Source organism: Cetorhinus maximus, unplaced genomic scaffold (assembly GCF_964194155.1).
Source record: "Cetorhinus maximus unplaced genomic scaffold, sCetMax3.hap1.1 HAP1_SCAFFOLD_482, whole genome shotgun sequence".
Lineage (NCBI taxonomy): Eukaryota > Metazoa > Chordata > Chondrichthyes > Lamniformes > Cetorhinidae > Cetorhinus > Cetorhinus maximus.
Genome location: NW_027596424.1, coordinates 141,777 through 154,655, shown reverse-complemented (window position 1 = coordinate 154,655; position 12,879 = coordinate 141,777). Strand labels below are relative to the sequence as shown.

Sequence of the window (12,879 nt, the reverse complement as noted above, 5' to 3'; positions counted from 1 at the left end):
CGACCCCTGTCAATCTCCCCGCCCCCTCTCATTCTCCCCGCCCCATCCCCCCGCTCCCATTCCCTCTCCACGCCCCCTCTCACTCTCCCCGCCCTCTCTGCCTATCCCCAACCCATTCACCTCTCTCCGCGCCCTCTCCCGGCACCCTCTCCCTCTCCCCTTCCCCTCTCACCACCCCCACTCCTTCTCCAAGACCCCTCTCACTCTCCCCGCTGCCCTCACCCTGCCCGCCCCCTCTCCCCGCCCGATCCCTGTCCCTCTGTCCGCTCCATCTCCACTCTCCCCACCTCCTCAACCTCTCCCCACACCACCCCATTTCTCCACCCCCTCTCCCCGCCCCCTCTCACTCTCCCCGCACCCTCTCACTCTCCCCGCACCCTCTCCTCTTCCCGCCCCTCTCCCACTCCCCACCACATCTCTCTGTCCCCGACCCCTCTCCCTCTCCCCGCCCCCTCTTCCTCTCCCTGCCCTCTCTTACCCTCCCCTCCCCCTCTGACACTCCCCGCTCCCTTTCCCACTCCCCGCCCCCTCTCACACTTCCCGCCCCCTTTCACACTCGCCGCCCTCTCTCACACTCCCCGCCCCCTCACACTCTCCCCACACCCTCTCACTCTCCCCGCAACCTCTCCTTCTCCCTGCCCACTCACCACGTTCCCTTTCCCTCTCCACGCCACCTCTCAATCTCTCCGCACTCTCTGCCTATCCCCAACCCCTCCGCCTCCCTCCGCCCCCTCTCCCCACACCCTCTCCCTTTCCTCTTCCTCTCTCCCCTATCCCCACCCCCACTCCCTCTCCATGCCCCCTCTCCCTCTCACTGCCCCCACTCCCTCTCCATTCACCCTCTCAATCTCCCCAAACACCTCACTCTCACCGACTCCTCCCCCATTCACCGCCCCCTCCCCCATTCTCCCCGCCCTCTCTGCCTCTCCCCAACCCTCCCCCTCTCCCTGCACCCTCCCCATGCCCCCTGGCCCCGTGCTCTCTCCCTTCGCCCTCTCCCCGCCCCCTCTACTTCTCCCCACCCTCTTTCCCCACACCTCCTGCAACCTTCCCCCTCTCCCCGTCCCCTCTCCCTCTCCCCGCCTCCTCAACCGCACGCCGCACTCTCCATCTCCGCGCCCCCTCTCCCCGCACCCTCTCCACATCCCCTCTCCCCACCCGCACTCCCTCTCCACGCCCCCTCTCACTCTCCCCGCCCCACTAACTCTACCTGCCCACTCTCACTCTGCCCGCCCCCTCTCTTTCCCTCCACCCACTCCCCCGTTCCCTCTCCCTCTCCCCGCCCTCTCTGCCTGTCCCTAACCCCTCTCCCTCTCCCCTTCCCCTCTCCCCGCCCCCTCTCTTTAACCCCGCCCCCTCTCCCTGCCCCCTCTCCTTCACCCCGCCTCCTCTCCCCGTCCTCTCTCCCTCTCCCCGCCCCCTCTCCACGCCCCCGGCCCCGCCCCCTCTCCCCTCACCTTCTCACTGACACCTGTCCCTCTCCAAGCCCCCTCTCCTTCTCGCTGCTCCCTCTGCCGCTCCTTGCCCACTCTCACCACCCCCACTCCGCACCTCCTCTCTCACTCTTCCAGCCCCCTCGACCTCTCCCCGACCACTCTCCGTCTCCCCACTCCCTCTCCCTCTTCCCGCCCCCTCTCCTACACGCTGCTACCTCTGCCGCTCCTTCGTAACTCTCACCACCCCCTCTCCGCACCTCCTCACTCACTCTTCCAGCTCCCTCTCCCTCTCCCCAAACCCCTCTCCCTCTCCACGATGCCTCTCCCTCTCGATGACCCCTCTCCCTCTCCCCACACTCTCTCCTTCTCCCCAACCCCTCTCACTCTCCGTGCCTCATCTCTCACTCTCCCCGCCCCCTCTCCTTCTCCCCGCCCTCTCTCAATCTCCCCGCACCCGATCGCTCCCGACCCCCTCACTTTATCTCTGCCCCCTCTCCATCTCCCTGCCCCCACTCATTCTGCACATCCCATCTCACTCTCCCCCGACCTCTCTCACTCTCCGCGACCCCACTCCCTCTCCCTGACACCCTCTCACCCTCTCTCACTCCCCGCACCCTCTCCCTCTCCCTGCCCCATCTCCTTCTCCCCGCTCCCTCCCCTATTCCCTCTCCCTCTCCCCGAGCCCTCTCCCTCTGTCTGCACACTCTCCCCACCTCCTCAACCTCTCCCCACATCAGTCCATCTCTGCCCCCCCTCGCACGCCCCCTCTCGCCCCTCCCTCTCCCCACCCCCTCTACCTCTCCCCACTCCTTCTCCCTCACCCCGCCCCCTCTCCCTCTCCCCACCCCCTCTCCCTCTCCCCGAACCTTCTCCCTCTCCCCGCCCCCTCTACCTCTCACCACCTCCTCGCTCAGTCTCCCCGACGCCGCTCTCTCCAGAACCCCTCTCACTATCTCCGCCCCCTCTAACATGCCCCGCCCCCTCTCACTCTCCCCAACCCCAGTCACACTACCCGACCTCATTCACACTCCCCTCCCCCTCTCACAATCACCGTCCCCTCTCACTCTCCCCGCACCCTCTCACTCTCCCCACAACCTCTCACTATTCCCGCCCCCTCTCACTCTCCCAACCCCCTCTCACTCTCCCCGCCCCCTCACTTTCTATCCGCTCCCCCCCGTTTCCTTTCCCTCTCCACGCCCGCTCTCCCTCTCCCCGACGTCTCTGCCCAACCCCAACCCCTCCCCCTCCCTCCGCCCCCTCTCACCACACCCTCTGCCTCTCCACTTCCCCTCTCCACTCTCCCCGCCCCCACTCCCTCTCCACGCCCCCCCTCACTCTCCCCAAACACCTCACTCTCTCCGCCCCCTCCCCCGTTCCCTCTCCCTCTCCCCGCCCACTCTGAATATCCCCAAACACTCTCCCTCTCTCTGTCCCCTCTTACTCCCCCTCCCCCTCTCCCTCTACCCGCCCCCTTGCCCACTCCCCGCCCCCTCTCCCTGCCCACTCTCACTCTCCCAACCCTCTCTGCCAATTCCCAACCCCTCTCACTATCTCCGCCCACCTCTATGCGCCCCCTCTCCCCAAACCCTCTCTCTCTCCCCGCCCCCTATCTTTCTCTCCACCCCCTCCCCCCATTCCCTCTCCATCTCCCGGCCCTCTCTGCCTCTCTAAAACACGTCTCCCTATCCCCGCCCCTCTCACTCTACCCGTCCCCTCTCCCCGCACACTCACCCCACCCGCTTTCTCCACCCCCTCTCCTTCACACCGCCCCCTCTCCCCATCTCCCCTCCCTCTCCCCGCACCTTCTGCATTTCAACGACCCCTCTCCCTCTCCCTGCCCCCTCTCCCCTCATCCTCTCCCCGCTCCCTCACCCGCTCACTGCACCTCTCCCACTCCCCGCCCCCTCTCTCCTCTCCCACTCCCCGCCCCCTATCCGCTCACCTTCTCCCCGACAGCTGTCCCTCTTCCCATCCACTCACCTTCTCGCTACCTCCTCTCCCGCTCCTTGCCCACTCTCAGCAACCCCTCTCCCTCTCCGCCTCTCCACTTTCACTCTTCCAACCTCCCCTCCTTCTCCCCGATCCCTATCCCTCTCCCCAACACATCTCCCTCCCCCCATTCCTTCTCCGCGCCCCCTCTCCCTCTCTGTGCCTCATCGCTCACTCTCCCCGCCTACTCTCACTATGCCCGTCCCCTCTCACTGTCCCCATCCTCTCTAACTTTCTGCACCCCCTCTCATTCTCCATGCCCCCGTTCCCTCTCTCCACCCCACCTTTCCATCTCCCCGCCCCCTCTCCCTCTCCGTGCCTCATCTCTCACTCTCCCCGCCCACTCTCCCTCTTCCCACCTCCTCTCTGTCTGCACACCCCATCTCCCCACTTCCTCTCTGTCTCCCCACCCCCTCTGCCCACTTTCTCTCTGTCTCCCCGCCCCCTCTTACTCGCCCCGCCCACACTCCCTCTCCCCGCCCCCTCTCCCTGCCCCCCCATCCTCTCCCCGCATCCTCTCTCTATCTCCCCGCCCCCGCTCTCTCCCAACGCCCTAACTCAATCTCTGCCCCCTCTCCCTCTCCCCACCCCCTCTACTCTCCACACCTCCGCTCACTCTCCCCGACCTCCCTCCCTCTCCCTGCCTCGTCTCTCCATCTCCCCGACCCCTCTCCCTCTCCCTGCCTCGTCTCTCACTCTCCCCACCGCCTCTCTCTCTCCCTGCACCCTCTCCCTCTCCCCGCCCCCTCTCTCTGCCTCAACTCTTACTCTCCCCGACCCCGCACCCTCTCCCCACCTCCTCTCTGTGTGCCCGCCCATTCTCCCTCTCCATGCCATTCTCACTCTCACCGAACCCTCTCACTCTCACCGCACCCTCTCTCTCTCCCTACACCCTCTCTCCCTTTCCCCACCTACTCTCTCCATCTTCCAGCCCCCTCTCCCTCTCATCGTCCTCTCTCACTCGACCCACCCCCTCTCCCACTTCCCGCCCCCTCTCGCTCTCACAGCCCCCTCTCACTCTCCTCTCACCCTCTCATTCTTCCCGACTCCTCTCCCCGCCCCCTTGCCTCTCCCCGCCCCCCGTCCTTCTCCCCGCCCCCTCTCCCCATCCCCTCTCCCTCTCCCCCTCTCCCCATCCCCTCTCCCTCTCCCCGCCCCCTCTGCCTCTCCCCCAACGCTCTCCCCATCCCCGCCCCCTATCCGCATCCCACTTCCTCGCCCCCTCTCCCTCTCCCGATCCGCCCTCCCCATTTCCTCTCAATCTTCCCACCCCCTCTCCCTCTCTACGCCCACTTCCCCTCTCCCCGCCCCTATCCCTTCTCCCCGCCCCCTCTCACTCTCCCCGCCACCTCTCCTTCCCTTCTCTCCCTCACCCCTTCCCCTCTCCCTCTCCCCGACACCTCCACCCGCCCTCTCTCCCTTTCCCCACCTCCTCTCTCAATCTTCCAGCCCCCTCTCTCTCTCCCTGTCCTCTATGCCTCTCCCCACCCCCTCTTCCTCTCCCGACCCCCTCTCCCTATCTCCGTCCCCTCTCACCCTCCCGGTCCCCTCTCCTTTTCCCCGCCCCCTCTCCTCGCCCCGTCTCCCACTCCCCGCCCCCTCTAACTTTCCCCGCCCCATCTCACTCTCGCCTTCCTCACTCCTTCTCCACCTCTCTCACTCTCCCCGCACCCTCTCACTCTCCTCGCCCCCTCTCCCTCTCCCCACCCCCTCTCCCTCTCCCCCCTCTCACTCTCGCCACCCGCTCTCCCTCTCCCCGCCCCTTCTCACTCTCACCGCCCCCTCCCCCTCTCCCCGCTCCCTCATTCTCTCTCCGCCCCCTCTCACTCTCCGCCCCCCGCTCTCCCTCTCCCCGGCCAATCTCACTCTCCCCGCCCGCTCTCGCTCTCCCCACCCCATCTCACTCTCCTGCCCCCTCTCCCTCTTCCCGCTCCCTCTCCCCGCCCCCTCTCCCACTCCCCGCCCCCTCACCCACTCCCCACCCCCTGACCCTCTTCCTGCCCCCTCTCCCCACCCCGTCACTTCTCCCTCTCCATGCCCTCTCTCTCTCCCAGCCCCCTCTACCTCTCACCGCCAGCTCTTCCCGCGCCCTCTCAGTTCTCTCAAAACTGCGCATGCATTACTCGCTCCGTTTCTGCGCATGTACTGCTGCTCCCAATCTGCGCATGTGCAGTTCACTCCCATACTGCGCATGTGCAGCTCGCCCCCAGACGAGGTCAATTCTGGAAGGGGAGGTTTTCAGGTTAATGGGTTAGAACAGGAGCGGAGTTGGATTAATTGCACAGATCAATCAAAGAGCTACTGGCAAAATAATGGACCAAATGACCTCATTCTGAGCTGTAATAAAAACGAAAAGCTAAAAGCTACTGCAGATGCTGGAAATCCAAAACAAAAACAGAATTACCTGGAAAAACTCAGCTGGTCTGGCAGCATCGGTGGAGAAGAAATCAGTTAACTTTTCGAGTCCTCACGACCCTTCGGCAGAACTGAGTATAGTTAGGAAAGAGGTGAAATATAAGCTGGTCTAAGGTGGGGGGGGCGGGTGGAGAGAGAAGTTGAGGGTGGGGTGAATGTGGGGATAAAAAAGCAGTGATAGGAGCAGATAATCAAAAGATGTCACAGACAAAAGCATCAAAGAGGTGTTGAAGGTGGTGATATTATCTAAGAAAAGTGCTAATTAAGAATGGAAGACAGGACACTCAAGGTACAGCTCTAGTGGGGATGGGGTGGAAAGACTAACAAAGTTTTAGTTTTAGATTTAAAAATAATGGAAATAGGTGGGAAAAGAAGGATCTAAATAAATTATTGAAAAAAAAAGGGGAGGGTGGAGAAACGGGGTGGGGATGGCGGGAGGGGGAGTTTAAGATCTAAAGTTGTTGAATTCAATATTCAGCCCGGAAGGCTGTAAAGTGCCTAGTCGGAAGATGAGGTGCTGTTTCTCCAGTTTGCTTTGGGCTTCACTGGAACAATGCAGCAAGCCAAGGACAGACATGTGGGCAAGAGAACAGGGTGGAGTGTTAAAATGGCAAGCGACAGGGAGGTTTGGGTCTTTCTTGCGGACAGACCGCAGGAGTTCTGCAAAGCGGTCGCCCAGTTTGCGTTTGGTCTCTCCAATGTAGAGGAGACCACAATGGGAGCAACGAATGCAGTAGACTAAGTTTGGGGAAATGCAAGTGAAATGCTGCTTCACATGAAAGGAGTATTTGCGCCCTTGGACGGTGAGGAGAGAGGAAGTGAAGGGGCAGGTGTTGCATCTTCTGCGTGGGCATGGGAAGGTGCCATAGGTCGGGGTTGAGAAGTAGGGGGTGATGGAGGAGTGGACCAGGGTGTCCCGGAGGGAACGATCCCTACGGAATGCCGCCAGGGGGGGTGAAGGGAAGATGTGTTTGGTGGTGGCATCATGTTGGAGTTGGCGGAAATGGCAGAGGATGATCCTTTGAATGCGGAGGCTGGTGGGGTGATAAGTGAGGACAAGGGGATCCCTATCATATTTCTGGGAGGGAGGAGAAGGCGTGAGGGTGAATGCGCGGGATATGGGCCAGACACGGTTGAGGGCCTTGTCAACGCCCGTAGGTGGAAAACCTTGGTTAAGGAAGAAGGAGGACATGTCAGAGGAGCTGTTTTTGGAGGTAGCGTCATCAGAATAGATGCGACGGAGGCGAAGGAACAGAGAGAATGGGATGGAGTCCTTACAGGAAGCGGGATGTGAGGAGCTGTAGTCGAGGTAGCTGTGGGAGTCGGTAGGCTTGTAATGGATATTGGTGGACAGTCTATCACCAGAAATTGAGACAGAGTACTCAAGGAAGGGAAGAGAAGTGTCAGTGATGGACCATCTGAAAATGATGGAGGGGTGGAGATTGGAAGCAAAATTAATAAATTTTTCCAGGTCCCGACGAGAGCATGAAGCAGCACCGAAGTAATCATCGATATACCGGAAAAAGAGTTGTGGGAGGGGGCCGGAGTAGGACTGAAACAAGGAATGTTCCACATACCCCATAAAGAGGCAGGCATAGCTGGGGCCCATGCGGGTACCCATAGCCACACCTTTTATTTGGAGGAAGTGAGAGGAGTTAAAGGATAAATTGTTCAGTGTGAGAACAAGTTCAGCCAGACGGAGGAGAGTAGTGGTGGATGGGGATTGTTTGGGCCTCTGTTCAAGGAAGAAGCTAAGGGCCCTCAGACCATCCTGGTGGGGGGTGGAGGTGTAGAGGGATTGGACATCCATGGTGAAGAGGAAGCGTTTGGGGCCAGGGAACTGGAAATTGTTGATATGACGTAAGGTTTCAGAGGAATCACGGATGTAGGTGGGAAGGGACTGGACAAGGGGAGAGAGAAGGGAGTCAAGATAACGAGAAATGAGTTCCGTGGGGCAGGAACAAGCTGACACGATCGGTCTGCCAGGACAGTTCTGTTTGTGGATTTTGGGTAGGAGGTAGAAGCGGGCCGTCCGAGGTTGGGCGACTATCAAGTTGGAAGCCGTGGGAGGAAGATCTCCAGAGGAGATGAGGTCAGTGACAGTCCTGGAAACAATGGCTTGTTGTTCTGTGGTGGTGTCGTGGTCCAGGGAGAGGTAGGAGGAAGTGTCTGTGAGTTGGCGCTCAGCCTCCGCAAGGTAGAGGTCCATGCGCCAGACAACAACAGTACCAGCCTTGTCAGAGGGTTTGATGACAAAGTTGGGGTTGGACCTGAGAGAACGGAGTGCAGTAAGTTCAGAGAGAGACAGATTAGAATGGGTGAGAGGAGCAGAGAAATTGAGACGGCTAATGTCACGCCAACAGTTCTCAATGAAAAGATCAAGAGAAGGTAAGAATCCAGAGGGAGGGGTCCAGGTGGAGGGAGAACATTGGAGGTGGGTAAAAGGATCCGTTGAATGGGGAGAGGACTCTTGCCCAAAGAAGTGAGCACGGAGACGAAGACGGCGGAAGAAGACTTCAGCATCATGCCAAGCCCGTAATTCATTGAGATGAGGGCGTAAGGGTATGCAGCTAAGTCCTTTGCTGAGCACTGAACGTTCAGAATCGGAGAGGGGAAGGTCAGGGGGTACAGTGAATACGCGGCTGAGGCTGGGATTGGAAGATGGGGTGGGGACGGAGGGACAAGCAGGGGTGGAGGGTCCCAGATGGGTGTTAGGTGTCGATGAGTTGTTGGAGCTTGCGTTCCTTAGCACTTGAGAGAAAGAGAAAAAGTTTCTTGTTGAGGCGTCGGATGAGGCGAAGAATAAAATGAAACTGGGGGCACGTGCAGCTTTGAGAAAGGGTGCAGCAGTGCTGCTGAAGGGAGAGGTCGATTGTGTTCATTAAGCGGCGCACGGCACTGACTGTGGATCTCAGAATGCGACGGGAACAGCAGTCCGAGAAACGTTTTATGTCCCGGAGATACCTGTAATCCTCGGTCAGTTCGAAACAAGAGGCATGGAATTTCAATTGAAATCCACGTGGGGTGAGTCGGAGACGGAGACAGTCGCTGAGAAAGGCGATATGGCTGTGAAAGTGGGTTTTAGTAAAGACCTTGTCAAACACCAGGAGAGAAATGGAAAGCAATGAAGGTGAGCAGGGCAGAAGAGACAGGCGGAAATCCTGTCGGAGTACAGCACAATACTTCTTCAGAGAGGGCATTTCTTGAAGGGAGGTGGCAGTTAATTAAACACAGAAATAAAAATGAAAAGCTAAAAGCTACTGCGGATGCTGGAAATCCAAAACAAGAACAGAATTAGCTGGAAAAACTCAGCAGGTCTGGCAGCATCGGTGGAGAAGAAATCAGTTAACCTTTCGAGTCTTCATGGCCCTTCGGCAGAACTGAGTATAGTTAGGAGAGAGGTGAAATATAAGCTGGTCTAAGGTTGCGGGGTGGGGGGCCGGGTGGAGAGAAGTTGAGGGTGGGGTGATTGTGGGGATAAGCAAGCAGTGATAGGAGCAGATAATCAAAAGATGTCACAGGCAAAAGGATCAAAGAGGTGTTGAGGTTGGTGATATTATCTAAGAAAAGTGCTAATTAAGAATGGAAGACAGGATACTCAAGGTACAGCTCTAGTGGGGATGGGGTGGAAAGACTAACAAAGTTTTAGTTTAAGATTTAAAAATAATGGAAATAGGTGGGAAAAGAAGAATCTATATAAATTATTGGATAAAAAAAGGGGGAGGGGGGAGAAACGGGGTGGGCATGGGGGGAGGGGGAGTTTAAGATCTAAAGTTGTTGAATTCAATATTCAGCCCGGAAGGCTGTAAAGTGCCAAGTCGGAAGATGAGTTGCTGTTCCTCCAGTTTGCGTTGGGCTTCACTGGAACAATGCAGCAAGCCAAGGACAGACATGTGGGCAAGAGAACAGGGTGGAGTGTTAAAATGGCAAGCGACAGGGATGTTTGGGTCTTTCTTGCGGACAGACCGCAGGTGTGCTGCAAAGCGGTCGCCCAGTTTGCATTTGGTCTCTCCAATGTAGAGGAGATCGCATTGGGAGCAACGAGTGCAGTAGAATAAGTTAGGGGAAATGCAAGTGAAATGCTGCTTCACTTGAAAGGAGTGTTTGGGCCCTTGGACGGTGAGGAGAGAGGAAGTGAAGGGGCAGGTGTTGCATCTTCTGCGTGGGCATGGGGAGGTGCCATAGGTGGGGGTTGAGGAGTAGGGGGTGAGGGAGGAGTGGACCAGGGTGTCACGGAGGGAACGATCCCTACGGAATGCCGCCAGGGGGAGTGAAGGGAAGATGTGTTTGGTGGTGGCATCATGCTGGAGTTGGCGGAAATGGCGGAGGATGATCCTTTGAATGCCGAGGCTGGTGGTGTGATAAGTGAGGACAAGGGGAACCCTATCATGTTTCTGGGAAGGTGGAGAAGGCATGAGGGCGGATGCGCGGGTTATGGGCCGGACACATTTGAGGGCCTTGTCAACGACCGTGGGTGGAAAACCTCGGTTAAGGAAGAAGGAGGACATGTCAGAGGAGCTGTTTTTGGAGTTACCGTCATCAGAACAGATGCGACGGAGGCAAAGGAACTGAGAGAATGGGATGGAGTCCTTACAGGAAGCGGGATGTGAGGAGCTGTAGTCGAGGTAGCTGTGGGAGTCGGTAGGCTTGTAATGGATATTGGTGGACAGTCTATCATCAGAAATTGAGACAGAGAGGTCAAGGAAGGGAAGAGAAGTGTCAGAGATGGACCATGTGAAAATGATGGAGGGGTGGAGATTGGAAGCAAAATTAATAAATTTTTCCAGGTCCCGATGAGAGCATGAAGCAGCACCGAAGTAATCATCGATGTACCGGAGAAAGAGTTGTGGGAGGGGGCCGGAGTAGGACTGGAAAAAGGAATGTTCCACATACCCCATAAAGAGGCAGGCATAGCTAGGGCCCTTGCGGGTACCCATTGCCACACCTTTTATTTGGAGGAAGTGAGAGGAGTTAAAGGATAAATTGTTCAGTGTGAGAACAAGTTCAGCCAGACGGAGGAGAGTAGTGGTGGATGGGGATTGTTTGGGCCTCTGTTCAAGGAAGAAGCTAAGGGCCCTCAGACCATCCTGGTGGGGGATGGAGGTGTAGAGCGATTGGACATCTATGGTGAAGAGGAAGCGTTTGGGGCCTGGGAACTGGAAATTGTTGATGTGATGTAAGGTGTCTGAGGAATCACGGATGTAGGTGGGAAGGGACTGGTCAAGGGGAGAGAGAAGGGAGTCAAGATAACGAGAAATGAGTTCCTTGGGGCAGGAACAGGCTGACACGATCGGTCTGCCAGGACAGTTCTGTTCGTGGATTTTGAGTAGGAGGTAAAAGCGGGCTGTCCGAGGTTTGGCGACTATCAAGTTGGAAGCTGTGGGAGGAAGATCTCCAGAATATATAAGGTCAGTGACACCTGCCCCTTCACTTTATTTCCCCTCACCGTCCAAGGGCCCAAACACTCCTTTCAAGTGAAGCAGCATATCACTTCCATTTCCCCTAACTTAGTCTACTGCATTCGTTGCTCCCAATGCGGTCTCCTCTACATTGGAGAGACCAAACGCAAACTGGGCGACCGCTTTGCAGAACACCTGCGGTCTGTTCGCAAGAAAGACCCAAACCTCCCTGTCGCTTGCCATTTTAACACTCCACCCTGTTCTCTTGCCCACATGTCTGTCCTTGGCTTGCTGCAATGTTCCAGTGAAGCCCAACGCAAACTGGAGGAACAGCACCTCATCTTCCGACTAGGCACTTTACAGCCTTCCGGGCTGAATATTGAATTCAACAACTTTAGATGTTAAACTCCCCCTCCCCACATCCCCACCCCGTTTCTCCCCCCTCCCCCTTTTTTTTACAATATTTTATATAGATTCTTCTTTTCCCACCTATTTCCATTATTTTTAAATCTAATACTAAAACTTTGTTAGTCTTTCCACCCCATCCCCACTAGAGCTGTACCTTGAGTGTCCCGTCTTCATTCTTAATTAGCACTTTTCTTAGACAATATCACCACCTTCAACACCTCTTTGATCCTTTTGCCTGTGACATCTTTTGATTATCTGCTCCTATCACTGCTTGCTTATCCCCAGAATCACCACACCCTCAACTTCTCTCTCCCCCCGCCCCCCCCCCCACCTTAGAACAGCTTATATTTCACCTCTCTCCTAACTATACTCAGTTCTGCCGAAGGGTCATGAGGACTCGAAACGTTAACTGATTTTGTTCCACCGATGCTGCCAGACCTGCTGAGTTTTTGCAGGTAATTCTGTTTTCATTCTGAGCTGTATTTTTTCTTAATCCTATGATTCTGTGATTGTTGTTTCAGTTCTGGAGGATGGAAGATTCCTGACTCTGTTGTCTCAGTGCCTCATTGCTCGACATATCGTCCAGGCTGGTTAAAGGGTAATTTCAGACTTTCTAATATCAGATTTACATTCATTCTCCAGCATTGTTCACATCGGTTACATTCTTCAATATTTATAAACCTCATTTCAGGTTCACATCCCACCCTGGGACAGGGGGTTGTGACCAGGACAGTTTGTTTTAACTCGGGTGGAAATCGCTGCTTATGGAACCGAAAGATAAAGCTTAATTCTGCAGCAGTTACTTCGTTTATGAGCTGAAGCCGCCGCCATTCTGTAATGCTGCTTATTGTACAGGTACATTGCTGTTTATAAATGACCCAGGAGGGTGATTATGGATGTGCCGGGTCACTAACAGAAATACAAGAAGGCACACACACATCTCCTTTTAGTCACTGTGCCTCAGGAATTCAGTGCCTGAGGGATTTAGCGACTGTGGGGAGCGGGATGCAGAGACTGAGGGGAGTAGGGTGCAGTGACTGAGGGGGCCGGGATGCAGCGACTGAAGGGAGTGGGATGCAGTGATAGAGCGGAGATGAGTTGCAGTGACTGAGGGTCCTCATTAACGCCATGAGCGCTGATCCCCAATCCAAGGTAACACTGAACACTAAACTCCACAAACACTGAACCCCCAAATCCCTTGTTCACTGAAACCCAAACCTCAAAAACACTAA

General features: G+C 56.8%; 1 long non-coding RNA gene across 1 annotated transcript in view; it reads left to right on the top strand.

Annotated features, from left to right (window-relative positions):
* The window catches only part of LOC144673818 (uncharacterized), a 37,957-nt gene extending 25,536 nt beyond the window's left edge, over positions 1-12,421 (top strand). Inside the window, exon 3 of the long non-coding RNA XR_013574431.1 lies at positions 12,339-12,421. This is a non-coding gene — a long non-coding RNA (uncharacterized LOC144673818). The remainder of the gene's footprint in view (positions 1-12,338) is intronic.
* The last annotated feature ends 458 nt before the right edge of the window (positions 12,422-12,879 follow it).